Source organism: Balaenoptera musculus, chromosome 18 (genome assembly GCF_009873245.2).
Source record: "Balaenoptera musculus isolate JJ_BM4_2016_0621 chromosome 18, mBalMus1.pri.v3, whole genome shotgun sequence".
Lineage (NCBI taxonomy): Eukaryota > Metazoa > Chordata > Mammalia > Artiodactyla > Balaenopteridae > Balaenoptera > Balaenoptera musculus.
Window position 1 is genome coordinate 71,292,593 of NC_045802.1, and position 17,195 is coordinate 71,309,787.

Here is a 17,195-nt window from a genome sequence, read left to right on the forward strand (position 1 = left end):
AACCAGTAAACATCATAAAATATCTGCCCTCATAAAGCCTAAATGTCAGGAATAGACCATGACTCTTGTTTGATTATGAAGTTATAAATAGGTAGGCATCTTACTTCAGTGGGTAGAATGAAGCACATATTTTAAAAAGTAGATTAATCGTAGTGGTATTTTTATTTCCTAGGGCTTCTGTGAGAATTCAAGAGATAAAACACTGAACAGTATTGCCCAGAGTTGTCTGAAGAAAGATGCCAGGGGAACAAAAGAACACCACAATTAATGCTCTCAGTAACTTACAATTATGGCCCTAAAGCAAAAACCAAAGCTGATAATGCAAGTTCAGGCTACTAAATTTTCCATAATGATCCTCCAGGGAGGAAGGAATGGAAGCAAATTTGTGCCAAAAATGATTTATTCTAAATTAAAAAAAGAAAATAGTTTTTGGCTATGAAGGTTTCTCTCTGTCTGTCCCAAGGAATGGGGATGGTTGGCCATTATTCGTTGACAGGAAGAAACTGATGCAAGCTGCTGAATTTACAAGTCACTTTTAAAAATAAGTTTTACAGCGCAGGGAATTGGAGTAGTTTGTCTGCTATTCATGGTAACTGTTGAAACTTGGATCCTTATAAATACTGGGAAAAGGCGAGGAAATGAAGTAGGTTTTTAGGCTCAGATTCAGAAAGGAAATCTACCCAGACTCTGGATGTAATGTCTGATAGGAAATAGAGTATTCCCTCGCTACTTGTGGAAATGCCACTTGATAATGAGTTTTGACCCAATTTCTTTCCTCATAGCAGCATAATAATTTAAATCACCAGGGACACATTCTGCCACCTTTTAAAACAAAGTTATGCTCCTTGACTAAACAAGGATAGCCCCCCTTAATCTGGCCTAATCTTACACAACATCCCATTCTCACAGTGTATTTTACTCAGGATTTTAGTGGTCTTGACTCTCAAAATATTAACCTTTAGACCAATTGTCTTTTAGGGTTTCCTGGGGCTTATTCCTGGATATGATACATAGTCATGAAAATTCTGTTAGCGTATTATTTGCAGAGCATTTGTATACATTCTCCTAGATTGATCGCCCACCCCCTTCAGGGTACTTTCCACTTAAAATGTGATCAATGGTATTATTCTTAAGGCCATTATTTCCTAACTGAAATTTGTTGAAGTTTTCATTCATCCATTCATTTTTATTTTTATTTTTATTTTTGTTTTCCCCAAATAGCAGAGACAGATACAGCACAGAAACGAAATATCTTCACTGATTTGTGTTTTTTATAAGCTGTGTTTTCAGAATGTGCAATGAGATTCCCATTTACGAGAGGGTGGCAAGGTGAAATTGTGTGAACAGTCTCCAGTTTCAATGTGGATTCATTTGGAAGAAAGAATTGGAAAGGACAAAAGGAGTACAAATAGGGAATGTTATCAGAACCAGTGGATCCAATGAAAAATGGTAGGATCTAAAGCCACGTGAGAGTTTAGTACTGGTGCTAATTCTTATTACCTGTGCGAGTAATGAAGTCTCAACCGCTCTGAGCCTCCTTTTCCTTATCTGTAAAATGAAAGTGATAACGAAATGGGGTTGGAAAAACCACAGAAATGTTCCCAGTTTGCAGATGCATAAGGGTGATGAATCAGATTGCTTTCACATTGGTTGATTACCAAACCAGCAAAAGAGCAGAGCAAAGGATAGATGCCGATATTCAGAACACAAATGAGAGGAGTTAGGTCTCCGATATCGTGCCCTTGGTCCCCAGGGAAACCTGCAAAAATTAGAGGTCCCAGCTGCCTACACCACGTGAGGAATCCCTCCTCTCACTCAGGCTAGCAGTGTGGGCGAACCACCTCAGTAACACCATTGTCATCTTCGTTCCCTAGCTCTTTCTGGACTACCCATCTGCTTTGTATTTCCTTTTTCCTTCCTGCCTAGTGGGTGTCAGCATTGCCTAGAGTTCCTCTTGCCTCTTTCTGCTCCTCTCCTTTTTCGTGATCTCCTTTGGATGATCTGACACCATTTGACAAACTCCTGTTTCCACATGGCGTCCACTGCCACCTACATCCAGAAAATACTCAAATTGGTCTCCAGCCTCAATCTCCAGCCTTAACGTCCTACTGGACACCTCTACTTGAATACCCCATAGGCAACCTGAAATTACTCAGCCCAAACTCAATCCTCTACAGACATGTTCTATTTTAGTGAATGGAACCCTCAGCTCCTCATTCTTCGAAGCCGGAATTTGGGAGATCGCCCTACATTCCTCGCCGCTCTGTCCTGGGAGCACAGGCTCCCTCTGTTTCCACACCAACTCTACTCCAGTTACCCCTCTAGTGCTGCGGCAATCATCTTCGTCATATTCAAATTAAATGATATGATTTCTTTGTCTGAAATGCTGCTATGACTCTCCACTGCCCTAAGGTGAGAGAGTCCAGGTTTCTTTGTAGGATGCATCAGACCCTCCATGGTTGGGCTGCTGCCTCCTGTCTTGTCATTGTTCCCTGGCATGCCAGTGGGCCACAAGTGCTCGCTCCCTGACCAGCAACCCAGGGCCCTGGGCTCAGCAGTTTCTCTCTCACTTCTGAGCCTTTATTTCCCTGCTCTCTCTGGCGTAAATGCTTTGCTCTCTTTCATCCCCATGATAAACATTTTCTTGTCTTCAAAGCTCACCTCAGGGTCTCTTTCTTATTTTCTAGACTCTCCTTGGCTGGACTTTCTGTTTTCCTACAGTGCTCTTGAAATACTTCCTTCAAAGCATTTGTAGAAGTCTATGCTGTCGTGTAGGTGCTGGTTCATTTTTCTCCCTCTCTCCCTGGACCTTCAGTGGGCACTTTGACAGCAGAAACTCTCGTTTAATTCATACCTAGCCCTGCGCATATTGCCTGGCACAAAGTAGGAGCTAAATAATGCTTTTCTGGAAAAATAAAGTGAATGTATTGAATAAAAGATCATCCTGAGACATTGCTTGCCTTGTTGTTTGCAACTGTGTCCTTAACATTTTGTTTGTTATAAAGTGGTGCACCCAGCTACATTGCAAATTTGGTGAGAAATAATCCCGGGTTGTGATTCTTCATATGCCCTCGTCATGAGAAAAGTAGGCCCTCCATTTCTCTCTCTTTTTTTTTTAAAGCTTTTTCTTTTTTTAAAAAAAAATAAATTTATTTATTTTATTTATTTATTTTTGGCTGCATTGGGTCTTCGTTGCTGCGTGCGGGCTTTCTCTAGTTGCGGCGAGCAGGGGCTACTCTTCGTTGTTGTGCATGGGCTTCTCATTGCGGTGGCTTCTCTTGTTGCGGAGCATGGGCTCTAGGCGCACAGGCTTCAGTAGTTGTGGCACGAGGGCTCAGTAGTTGTGGCTCGTGGGCTCTAGAGCTCAGGCTCAGTAGTTGTGGTGAGGGCTTAGTTGCTCCGAGGCATGTGGGATCTTCCAGGATCAGGGCTCGAACCTGTGTCCCCTGCATTGGCAGGCAGATTCTTAACCACTGCACCACCGGGGAAGCTCCCATTTTTCTTTTGAAGAATGAATGAATGTTAGGTGACTGAGAAGGATGCAAACAGACAAAATCATGAGCTGGTCTGAAGCTTCAACAAGCCATCGTCAGTCTCCAGTCCCACGGCTGCAGATGAGGCTACCTTAGAAGGAATTTTCTCCATTTATCCTCCAGCTCACCCGCTGCTGCAGCTGCAGTAGAACATGAGTAGTAGATGGAGTAACCAACAGGCTCAGACAGTGGACAATAAACGTAGGGGCAGGAGAAACAGAAGTACAGGCTAGTGTGGGCTTTGGTTAATCCATCACTGACTCTAAAGAAAACGTTTGAAGCAACATCATTTCCAGAGAGGTAGTGGAGCATCAGTGAGGGGAGATGGGTCTTCCTGAGGTGGGTCAATCAGGCTTTACTTGGCTCAGTTGGAGCAAGTTGTTCAGAGGATGGTGAGAGGGAAGACCGCCCTTTGGTCTGAGTCCTGCAGGAAGCTGTGGGAGCCGTTACCTAGAGCACAGACAACGCAGATAATTCACACGGTGGGAACTGTTTTCCTAGATCTTTTCAAGCACAATTAGGTGGATCTGAAATAGAATTTGAAGCTCTCACAACACCTTGACATCAGCGAACCATGAATAAATAAAATTACAAAATCAAAACTCAATTCAAAAGGATTCCATGTGATGATGCCTTTTTCAATAAACGCTGCAGAAAGAAAACTGTGATAAACCATGTCGTTTCAATTTTCTCCTCAGGGATTTTTAGATCTGTATGCTTTTATGTAGAAAAATGTGATTAAAACAAAAAAGCTCTACCGCCATGACTCCTGAACCCCTGGTAGATGTTCATGGTGGGAGTAGGCATGGAGGTGCCTCTGGGGACCCGGGCTAGGCTGGCTGCATTTCCTGATGACATTTCCTGGGGCTGGAAAGACTGTCACTCTCTGCTCCCTCAAGGGCCTGTCAATTGTATAAGATTCTCCCTCCGGGAATTGTTCCTTTGGGTTAAGGTATATTTCTAGGAAGTTTAAGTTAAATCACAAATACATTAGCAGGTACAAGTCACATGCTAATCCAATTACAGGCATAAAGATTTTAATGCAAATTTTCCTAAAACACATTTCACAGAATATTATTTTTGAGAAATTATGCAAACAAAGAGGTCTATGGTCAGATGAGCGTGGCAAACACTGGGTTAAATAGAAACAAATTCTTCTCCCCCCTTTTCCTCCTCTTCCTCCTCCTCCATCTCTTTTTCTTCTCTTTCTTCTATTTTTAGCTATGAATTTCCCCAAAGCTTTAATATGTGTAGAGTGAATTCCCAAGAAGGGAATATAGTCAACCAAGTTTGAAAAACTGATTTGAACTTGAAAAGCTGTTTATCTGTATGTTTAGAGAAACAGTTTGGAAAATTCTGTTTTGTAACAATTAGGTTGCCACATCAGGAACCTGAGAGAGAAGAGGTGGGAAAGCAAGCTTCTGGTTTCAAACGAGGGAGGGGCCGCACTCATGGAGCTCAGAGTGGGGACCTGAGTGCTTCTAAAGCAGAAGGTACACGGGAGGGGGGGAGGTAGAGTTCAGAGGGCAAAAAGGCAAGCCTCCCAAGGGAAGCCAGGGGAAGGACAGGTCAAAGGAAACAGGGGTTATGTATTTGTTGTGAACTCCAGTTCAGATCTGGTTTTGAGCTCAACTCAGTAACTGCATGAGAAATCAGATCTCAGAAGACCTGGTTAAGGATGAGTTTGGATCTTCTCCAAATTGACTGGCTCTCTTGGGTGTTTTTAGGCCCAGGGTGACTTCCTCTGGTTCTCTTAGGATGGCTTTGGGTTCTGAATGTTGCCTCCTGGATTACAGGCTGGGAAGAAGATAGGCCGGCAGGATGATAAAATGAAAAGATCATGAGTTTGGGCTTTGGAAAGGACAGGTTCTGAATCCCAGACATGTGCTTTAGTCCGAGTGTGGCCACTCACCCAAGAGATGATCTTGCTCAATTATTTTAACTCTCTTGCCTCAGTTTTTTTTTCTTTGTGAAATGTGAACACAGTGGTCCCTCAGTATCCATGGGTATTGGTTCCAGGACCCCCAGAGGATACCAAAATCTGAGGATGCTTAAGTCCCTTACATAAAATGGTGTGGTATTTGCATGTAACCTATGCAATCCTCCTGAGTACTTTAAATTATCCCTAGATTACTTAATAATACCTAATACAGTGTAAATGGTATGTAAATGGTTGCCAGTATAGGGCAAACTCAAGTTTTACTTCTTGGAAATTTCTGGAATTAAAAAAAATTTTTTTTCGATCTTTGGTTGGTTGAATCTGTGGATGTGGAAACCGTGGACTGTATACAGGCAGACTTTGAAGATATTGCCCATTTGATTCCAGACCACAACAATAAAGCGACTATCGCAGTAAAGGAATATTGCAATAAAGCGAGTCACACAAAAGTTTTGGTTCCCCAATGCACATAAAAGTTATGTTTACACTATACTGTAGTCTATTAAGTGTGCAATGGCCTTATTTCAAATGTACGTATCTTTTTAAAATTAATTTTTATTGTAGTACACTTGATTTATAATGTATTAGTTTCTGCTGTACAGCAAAATGAATCAGTTATACATATACATATATCCACTCTTTTTTAGCTTCTTTTGCCATATATGTCATAACCGAGTACTGAGTAGAGTTCCCTGTGCTACACAATAGGTACTTATTAGTTATCTATTTTATATATAGTCATGTGTACAGGTCAGTCCCAATCTCCCAGTTTATCCCTCCTCCCCTTACCCCCTAAAAAATGTATGTATCTCTTAATTAAAAATTACTTTATTGTTAAAAAATGTTAACCATCATTTGAGCCTTCAGCGAATTATAATCTTTTTGCAATAGTAACATCAAAGATCACTGGTCACAGATCTCCATAATAAATATAATACAAATGGAAAAGTTTGAAATATTGTAAGAATTACCAAAATGTGACACAGAGACACTAAGTGAGAAAATGCTATTGAAAAAATGGCACCCACAGACTTGCTCGACACAGGGGGGTTTGCCACAGACTTTCAATTTGTAGAAAACACAGTGTCTGTGAACTGCAATAAAGCAAAGTGCAATAAAATGAGGTATGTCTGTACAAGCTTGGGTCTCAGTTGTTTCACCTGTTAAATAAAAGCATTACATTAGATGACCTGTAAAATTATTGCTAGTTCTAATGTTCTGAATTCGATTCTATATATCTATATCTATAATCTCTTCCTATCTATCTATCTATCTATGAACAATTCACAAGTTTTTAGTAATGAAGAAATGTCTAAAATAATTTCTTTGGTCTGATGTCATATTTTCTTCCGCTTACATCTCTGGAACATTTTGAATGACTATAACAAAAAGATAGACTCTCAGAAGGAAAGAAGCAACTTTATAAGTTTGAGATAATATCTATTAAGATAATTTTATTGAGCACGAAACTTTTAGGATTTAGATATCTAAATTATAAGTTTATTCTTTGAATAACTAATGGACAGCCCAATAATGAAATTCCAAGTTATGATTCTGGAAGCTCCTATTGGAAAACATTGAATTTTTAAAGGTTAGCTGTTCCGTGGACCATGAATACTTGTTATCATGGCTGTGTGTCTCCGCATACTAATTTTTGTGTTTGAGTGGCAATGTTTTTGCAGGGCTCCATATTATTCACAAATGCTAGCAGATAAACTTATCAGATAAAGGAGGGAGTGCTTGGCTGGTCCTGCTTTTCTCGATGTGGACGCAGGGGGATGTAGCAACAACTTTCTTGGAAACTTGGAACTAAGCCAAAGTGAGCATAGTCCTTCTAGCAGCTGATCTTTGATTGGCCAACCCATGAGCAAAGGCTTAGGGCTCTATATTAATAGTGAAGAAGATGGATTGTAATAATAATTGAGTTTCTTATTTTGAGCAATTCAGCCTGCTCATTCCAAGCCCCTCAACCATTTTTTTACAAAAGTACAAAGATGAGAGCCAAAGTTAGGATTTAGGCTAACTCTTCCCACTCCTTTATTCCCAGTCTCTGAATACTGTTGTTTAAGTCCTACAAATGCCCGTTAGATTCAGTCTCTCCACCCTCACTGCTGTTTCCAATGATTTTCCACACTCTCATCTCTCTGCTTTCAGCCTCATTCCTTTCTGTTTCACCCTGCTCACCATTACCAAGACCATCTTCCAAAGACACCCCTTTCATTTTGTCATGCCTCTCAGGAACCTACAGCCCACTGTATTCAGTCTCATCTCTCTAGCTGCTTTTTTGAGGCTTTCCGTATTTGGAGCCTGTCTTAGCCAGCTTGGGCTGCTATGACAAAATACCATAGATGGTGCCGCTTAATCAAGTGAAATTTATTGCTAATGGTTCTGGAGGCTGGGAAGTCCAAGATCAAGGGTGCCAGAAGGGTAGGTTTTTATTCTGAGGTTTCTTCTCTTGGCTTGTAGGAGACCCTATCTCTCTGAGTGTACTCAAGACCTCTTAATTATTCCCTAATTCTTTTTCTTTTGAATTTTATTTTATTATTTTTTTATACAGCAGGTTCTTATTAGTTATATATTTTATACATATTAGTGTATATATGTCAATCCCAATCTCCCAATTCATCCTCCCCCACCTTGCTTTTCCCCTTTGGTGTCCATACGTTTGTTCTCTACATCTGCGTCTCTATTTCTGCCTTGCAAACCGGTTCACCTGTACCATTTTTCTAGATTCCACATATAGACGTTAATATACGTTATTTGTTTTTCTCTTTCTGACTTACTTCACTCTGTATGACATTCTCTAGGTCCATCCATGTCTCTACAACTGACCCAATTTCATTCCTTTTTTATGGCTGAGTAATATTCCATTGTATGTATGTATCCTAATTCTTTTATAATATTAGTGACTGTCCTTACAAAGCTCTAATCCTATCAGACCAGGGCCCTGCCCTCTTGACCTCTTCTAACCCTAATGATCTCCTAAAGACTCCATCTCCAAATACTATTACACTGTGAGTCAGGGATTCAACAAATTTGGGGAGGACACAAATATTCTGTCCACAACAGTACTCTTACTCATTTCTGTCCTCCTGGGTGCCCATCCTCAGCTCCAGTGTTCTCACCACGAGCACCCTTTCCCCATGCTGTGACTGTCACCTGCTTTTGCATCTGCTGCCCTCCAGCCTCACTTCTCCCCCAACCTCCTTCCTACTCCTGTCACCCAGAAGACTTTCTTCCTCCCTTGTACTTTCTCAAATTAGACTGATCCTCAAGGCCCGCCTCAAATTACACCTGCTCCAAAGAACCCATTTCTAATCTTCTTCAATTCAATTCTATCCCCTTTCTATGAACACTTACAGTTATATTCTCACCATATTTTAACGGTTATTCTCTACTTCTTTTATAATGTTAGTGAAATACCTTATTGGGATTTATACTCTGTAGGGTACTTTTACGTCTACAGTCTCATGTGAGTCTCTCAAAAACCCAGTGAGGTAGAAATTAGTATGGTTTCTATTTTACACATAAGAAAATTGAGGCTCCGCGAGGTGAAATGGCTTAGAAAGCTAATAAGTCCGGATTCCAATGCTGTTTTCTGCCTCTGACATTCATGACCCATCTACTCATTCCTCACTCCATTTCATGAATCTTCTTTCTAAATTATTTTAATTTAGGTTTTCTAGTGTTTTATGTGTCTCTGTAGGCTGAAGTTAATTCTTTCTTGGGGAAAGAAACAAATACAGTGCATTTCCATGAAGGAATTCAGAGTTTATCCCATTTGAGTTTCTTCCCACTAAATCATACACTAGATAATCCTGTGAGAAATAGTAGTCTCTCCATTTAATAAGTGAAGAAACGGACAGAAACAAGGACATAATTTCTGCCTTCTATCTGCTGGATTAAGCAATTCCTCTTTATTTTTTTCCAAGTAAAAAGTGTTAATGAGAAGCCCTTGGTAAAGATAACACATTTATTCTACAAAGCCATCTATCATTTTTGTTTTGTTGCAACTGCAATGTGTACATCCAACTTCTTTAGTGTCTGATCTCAGAATATTTTGGCCTCCCACACAGAAGATGAACTCGGAGCTTACAGCTGTTAGGCAGGGGTGAGGGAGTGTGAAATAATTTAATAGTGGAAACCTACAAATCACACTTGACCCCAATCTGTCCAGACGTTAGTGCAAAGAAACCACTTACACATTCTTTTAGAGTGATACCAAATCAGAAACATTTAATGGGCCCTGAAAAAGCCAAGTTAAGGATCAAGTTCCGACACGTAGAGGTGTGATATTTCCAACCAGAGCCAAGTTAGAAAAGAGTCAGCCCTTTAAATGGCCAAATTAAACAAGACACAATTGAGGGCAACTCATCCCTCTAAGCCCTTATAAACCTACACGTGGGAACTTTTTGAAAATGAAGTTAGCAATGTGTCTTATTTTGTTTGGCCATTTAATGGGCTCACCCTTTAGGAATTTGGCTCTGACTGGGGAGATCACACTTTTATGTGTCTGACCTCGTCCCTCAAGTCTCCCTTTTTTTGTGTGTATATGTAGAATTTAAAAAATCAGATATGGTGTTAAATTATTAAGTTTAGTAAGAGTGAAAGATCAAAAAATATAAAAAAAGAACAGAATGTGCTGAAGGTAATGTAATTAGATGACCGAGGACACGCTGCTTTCTGTCTGGTCTATTTTACATGTAAGGGCTGAGTTGATTAGTACTGGTTAAGATCAACAGTGAAGCCACTTGGTTGGGGCAAGGTGGACGTGGGGTTCCTGAACCTAGCTCACCGACTCAGAAGCAGGATGCTTGAGAGGGGATAGCTGAGGACAGGCACACAAAAAGGCATGTGTTGAGAGTCACACGGTAGACAGAGGATATAGTTAAGTCCGAAGATGGTTCCCATCCAACTTCTCGCAGGGTTTGAAGCCAATAGATTGTGCATCACGACTCAAAAGCTGCATTTCCTGGGACTGGTTGCAGAGGTGGGGCATAGGATGTTAAGAACTTGAAAAAAATTGCTTTCACGGGTGTTTTCCTCCTAAGACGGTCTGTGTCCTACCTGTCAGCAAACTTCCTCTGCTTGGAAGCTGTAAATTTAAACAGCTACTCGCCAATACAGTGTTGGCTGCATAGATTAGCAAGGAAAAATTTCATGGCATTTGATTAACTTGTACGTTTGTATTGCAAAGTCATAAAGAAGGCATCTCTGCTGAAATCCCTTCAGCACCCAATTCTGAGTCACTGTCTCAAGTGACCGCGTATTGAGATACACTTAGACAGAAAACTATATTTTGGGGCCAATAACCAAGCAATGATTCTTTCCCATTCCTTTAATAAGGCATTCAATGGAAAGGAACATCAAGTTTAATAAGTTAAGCTATATATATATACACACATATATGTATTATATATTTATATAATATATATTATATAAATAATATTCTGTTTTCTCAGTTTAGGTCCTACAAACTGCTATTTTCCCTTTTAACATCCACGTTCCTCAGCATTGCCGTGTCTACGTGAGAAATAGCCTCAACCACTTATCATGCTTTGACTTAAGGTCTTATCGTGGGGTTGATTCTGACACAAAACGGGTGAAATAATATTTTCTATTGTCAGATATTAGGCAAGAGCCAATGTTCTGAGCTCAGAAGAGGTATGTTAAAAAGATGCGTTCTTATCCTTGCTCACTCCTCTGACTGTTGTGTAGTTAAGGGTAATTCTCTTAAAATTTTGATGGTGTTTTGTATTCAGCACTCTCATGCTGAGGTCAATGTTGGCTTCTGTTCCAGCTTCCCTATGGTTCTGTGTCAGGTCAGTCCCAGGATTCTGGCCTAATTTGAGAAGTTTCTATGGGCCTCCACCATTTCTGGCCAAGGAGACCTTTGGGAGTCCAGCTTAGAACTGTAACTGTTTTGCTAATCTACATCCATTGGGTGACTAACGTGGAAATCTATTTTTCTCTGTGCAAATTTCCTGGATCTGTCTATTCATTACTGAAATTTCTGGATAAAAGACACCATTTATGATTTGACCAGTTGTGTGTGTGTGTGTTTTCTTAGAAAACTGGGGCTAACTTGTTAATCATCTCTTCTATTCGTCTTAGTCTACGTTTCCCAGGACTCACTTCTAAAAATCAAAGGCCCCTTTGAAATGGCTCATACTACTACATGACTAAACCTTTACTTTTCTCTTTACACAAACCCCACACATTTTTTTTAAGTATCTCTAATGGTCTTTATAACTTTGTAATTGGTTTCTCTTTGTAACAAAACTGTTGATGTGCCAAAATGCACACTAATAGAGATAGATGGTATATTGGAAAGACTCTTCATGCAGAGAGATGAGAAATTGAAGGAAATTTTATGCATTCATTAGATATTAATTATACAGCTGCTCTGTGCAAGGTGCATAGTAAATGCATATTTACACTTATATTTTAGAATAATCTAGATACTGTATGAGATTGAGTGGAATGTCCTTTATTCGAGTGAACATCGTGACTGAAACTTGGCGTAAAAGGATTTTCTAGAAGAAATGATTCTATTTGATTGAATTTGAGAAAAGCGGTCTCGATTTGGTAGACACAGAGTAGAAAAAAGTATTTTCCAAGGAGGGAGAGGATGGCAAAAAATAGTGGAATAAAAGTTTAAAAGGGCTAAATCGAGTATGCATTTATAGCACAGAGCCTATGACTAACTTACTTTAGCTCAGATAATATATTTCATGGCTTGAAAGAGTGCGGGGGGTTACATAATGAAGTTGGAGAGGCGCTCTTATGGAAGACCTTTAAAGACCATGGCCAGGAAGTTAATTTGACCGTATCACATTGTTGAGAGGTTGATTTTTAAACTCTTTCTTGTGTTCAGATGGATCTTCTGGAATGGTAACGTTTCTCTCTTTGATTTGCTAATCAGATCATCTTAATTACAAATTGCAAATACAAAAGACAATATATGGGATCCTAAAGCAAGGAAATTGATCTACTCCCAATGCCGAGCACAATGCCTGGAAGACAAGGTTTGCACAAGAGATAAGTAATGCTCCGCTGAATGAGAGGTCCAGAGTCAGCTCACTTCCTGGGCACGTGCCTCATCGCACACACTCACGATGGATTGGCAATGCCTCTTTTTACTGAATAATGACTACCTTTTATATTGCAAAATCTCACTCTTAATCAATTCGCAGAAACTCAGAACCTTTTCCAAATAGAAACAGTCCATCTGAGCGGTGGTAAACAAGATGTTGAAGTCTGCAAAATGGAAAACAAATTATGCAGAGGAATTGTGTGCAATGACTTAGAAAGAAAAAAAAAAAAAGGACACTTTTTAACCCACTCCTGCTTCTTTAATTGTTTTGGCATGTGAGAATCAGAGAGTCACGCAGGTAAGCAAATGTTAACTTTCCAGAAGCCTGCCACTTGGAGGCTCAGATCCATGTTTGGTGTAGCTTCATGCTGCAGCCAAGCCGCAATAGCACAAAGCAAGTACGTGTTGTTATGTGTGAAATGACTGAAGGTGGTTTTGAACTTTTCACTGAAGTGAGTGTCATGGGTTAAAGACTTCCACCAAGACTGCAATGAACCACCACAAAACCGTCTCTAGAATTCAGCCTATTGCTCCTAACTGAGGTTGGATACCCCTAGAGGATTACAAAGTGATATTTGACAGCAAAGACTTTTGCAGTATCATTTGTTTGGGTTATTAAGAGTGAACATATATATTATAAATGCTTCCTTTTTTTTTTTATTGCTTTCCCATACTTTTATCAGTTTGGAAGGAAAACTTCAGAAAAATACTGTGATAAGAGTCAGTAAATTTTCTGCAGAGAGTTTAATGGGATAGTTAAAATTTCTTAAATAAAGCATTGTCTCTCACCGCAGACATGGCCGTTCTCCCAGTTATGGATGGAAGGAGACTGCTAAAAGCACTACAACCCTGCGAATACCCAAAGCAGTACCGAAAATCGCTGATGCTGTCATGTTTCACAGATGCAGCCGCTGAGGCTGGTAGAGGATAAATAACAACCCCCGGGTCACACTGCACTGGTAGCAAGTGACAGAACCATACTTAGATTCCAGATGCTGGAACTCTAAACCACTATGTTACATTTATTCAACAGATATTTCCCGAGTTCCCAGTTATTTCTTAGTCCGTATATGATACTGCTCATATTGGTGGTTGAATCGTACAATATCAGACATAGCTCTGCTCTTAAGATGCTTCTCCTATTGTCAGGGGAGATAAGACATGTTTCCACAAAAACTCACCAAAATAGAAGGCAGTAAACAAGATGTGAAGACTTAAGAGGTAGGCATTTTAAACAAGGTAGGCTCACGTTTTGGGCCCCAATCACTTGTCTTTTGAAGCATAAAACATGATATTGATAAAAGAAATGTTCACATATTGAAGTATGGGGAAGTCTTTCTGGCTTATACATGAGTTAACTTGAACTTTATGCTAACTAAAACAGCCTGTTTGTGGCCTATCAAACGCACATTGTACATCTGCTGGAATTATTAAAAGAAAGGGCGCATTGACCAGAGGTAAAAAAATGTCCACGTTAAAAATGAAGATCAAATGCCTTCCTTCCTGGGATGCCAAGGCCGGGACTCCTTCCATGATGACTCCCTTCCCTGGGGCCAAGGCCATCCTGACTCACTGTGTAGGTGCTGATCTCTTTTGCTGAAACCTTGAAGGAATGTATCTCTGACTTGTTTGGTGTTATTTGTTCTGACAAGATGTAAAACTGTGCTGAAACCGTGCTTCCCTGGAGCAGTTCCTCAGAGTTATATGAGAGGCTGGCTTCCAGGCTATAGTCCTCAGCTTGGCTGAAATAAAACTCCTGTCTGTCTATTCCTATTATAGATTGTTGACTGATTATTTTCGTCGACAGTATCATTCCACCAGGACAGGCAAACCTACTTGAGGAGAGAAGATACAGCATTTGTATGAATGTTGCAGCTCTGCTGCATTTCTGAAGACCCTGATGTGATCAGGGAGGACTCCACAGAGGAGGTGAGACTCGAGTGGAACCTCCAAGGATGACGAAACTTGGATATCTGGAGAGGCGAGGAGAAGGTGTCAGAGGCTACAGAAATGGTTCACATTAAGGTGTGGAGTCAAGTGTATATGAGGAGTGATGGTAAAATATTGAAGAGGGTCGGCCTTATTGGAGAATAAGTTTTCTGGGGAAGGAATGCCAGATAAGACTAGAAACTTCTAATGACCCACGGTGAGCACCTGGTAGGAAGAGGAAGCAGAATGCAAGGGGAGGAGAAGATGCACAATTCCCCTCACAGAATGGCCTGGGGTTGCTCTGTTTACATATTAGCCCTTTTGTCTAGAATCTTTCCCCTGAAACTCTTATTATTAAGCAACAAAGCTAAATGAATACTGAAATAATTATCTGAAAAAACAAGGGATAAAGATTGGGGAATTATTTCTATAAACAGCAGGGTATTTCCTGAGGCCAAAAAATGTGAGTTATTTCCTTTATTATTTCTAATACTTTACTAAATGCCTGCTAGTCCTTGGAGGGTCAAAAATAAACTCTTATCTTCAGTTATTCTTCTTATCTTTGAAACTTATCCGATAAGAGCATTTTCAACTTTTGAGTTGTAAGAACAACATCCTTAATAAAATTATATTGTACTTTCTTTGATATCTGATTTCTGTCTGTTTATTCTCTGTCTTTTGACTTTACTATTACTGGATGCTTTTAAAAAACAGGTTGTACAGTTTGTTATTCTTAAGCAATAGAAAACCATCACATTAAATAAATTTCTCTAGATAGTTATTCCACAACAACAGGAATAAGTTTATATATATATATTTCCCATTTCATCCTACTGCTAATAAATAGTAAGTTAATTTGGGCATTTCAGAAAGCAATAATAAAAACAATAAAATATTCTGCTTCTAATTCTGATTTTCTTTTCTTTTTCTCAGTTTCATGGCTGTAGATGGAAGTGTTTAGGAAGTTCTACTTATAAAGGTCTCTTGAGTTATACGCTCCATGTTAATTAATTGGTGTAGAACATGTGGTTTCCTCTCCTTTCAGGAGCCTGTTATGTATAGATTTTTTTTTTTTTTTTTGCTTTAAAGTTTGTTTCCTTTTTATTCTTTGCAGGAAGTATACCTTTGTATACTTACAAAGGTAAAATGAAGCCTGTTGAGAGTTAAAGAAATGCATAGTCCTTTAAATCATCATAGTCAGTTGAGCAAAGACCTTAAGACGTAGCATCCGTCTTCCAAGATTATGTAAATCTAGCTGAAGAAAAAAGACATATGGGAAAGAAATAGTGAAGTGTCGTTGCAGATAGAATGCCAAAATTTATCACTATTGTATAGGGGATGTTATAGGAATTCAGAGAATATGGACGGCTAGTGAGGGGCACAAGTCATTCTAGACATCTATTCATGGAGGTTTGGGGCAAAGTTTGCATGTGTAAAGAGGGATGGGTGTTTTTTAAAGCCAGAGAAACTTGATTCTGGCCTGCTTAGGGAAAGCTACCTGGGATGGTGGGGTAGTTTGGAAATAGTAGACAAAAGTTAGAGTCAGATTGTAGACTACAATGAACTAAAGATCTAAGGCACTTTATATAATAGAGCATTTATTCATGAATCCATTCTTCCATTCATTCATTGAAGAAATCGTAGTCGACTCCTAATATTTGTTGGAGATGCTGTCAAAGGCTGGGTGGACGGGTATTCGGTGGGAAGAGAAACTGGAGGAAGGGAAACCAAGAGGCTAATGAAGTTGTCCAGATATGAGAAAATGAGGGCCAGTATTGGAGTATGGAGACGAAAGCAAGGAGGAGGGGCTGGGTTTAGGAGGCTTTTTGAACTCATACTGGACCCGTCATTTGAACTGGTTGGCTATAGGAGATAAAGGAAAGGGAACAGGAGAAGACGCCTCCAGATTTTCAAGCTGGGCTGACTTGGAGAATGCTATTGGTAGGAGAAATGAATTAGCTGAGTGGGTACAACGTTGGTACAAAGAGGATAGATGTTACTTGAAAGTAGCAATGCCCTACGTGCAATTAGAGTTACAGGACTAGAGCTGAAATGAGAGATCAAGGCTGGATATATGTCATTAACAGTGTAAAGTTCAACCATTGAATCTATTTTAATGTGACGCATTATAGTTGGATCTCCATATCTGCAGGTTCCACATCCAAGGACTCAAGCAACCTTAGATCAAAAATATTCGGGAAAAAAAAATTCCAGAAATTTCCAAAAAGCGAAACTTGAATTGGCTGTACATCAGCAACTATTAACATAGCATTTACATTGTATGTACAACTATTAACATGGCATTTACATTGTACTAGGTATTATAAATAATCTAGAGATGACTTAAAGTACAGGGGAAGATGTGCATAGATTATATGCAAATACTACCACATTTTATATGAGACTTGAGCATCCTGAGTTTGGTATCTCTGGGGGTTTTGGATATCCAGATATCCCATGGATATCGAGGGATGACTGTACTTATACTGTAGTTGAAGAGCATAGAGCCAAGAAGTAAATAATGGAGATGGTCACAGATGGTATAAGGGATTATTGAAAGATGGGAAGATTTATAAGGAGATTTATAATTGGAAGAAAATGGGAGAAGAAAAATGTTTCACGTGTCAATATTTTCAACAATAGATTTTCATACTTCTGTTTAACAAATATCATTGAGCCCCTATTATAAGCTAGGCAC

General features: G+C 39.6%; 1 protein-coding gene across 1 annotated transcript in view; it reads left to right on the forward strand.

The window, feature by feature from the left end:
* Window positions 1–15,143, forward strand: part of LOC118883999 (protein-lysine methyltransferase METTL21E) — a 132,063-nt gene extending 116,920 nt beyond the window's left edge. The window contains exon 7 of the transcript XR_005017162.1: window positions 12,669–15,143. The gene's annotated coding sequence lies outside the window, so the exon portion shown is untranslated. The remainder of the gene's footprint in view (window positions 1–12,668) is intronic.
* Window positions 15,144–17,195: the final 2,052 nt, after the last annotated feature.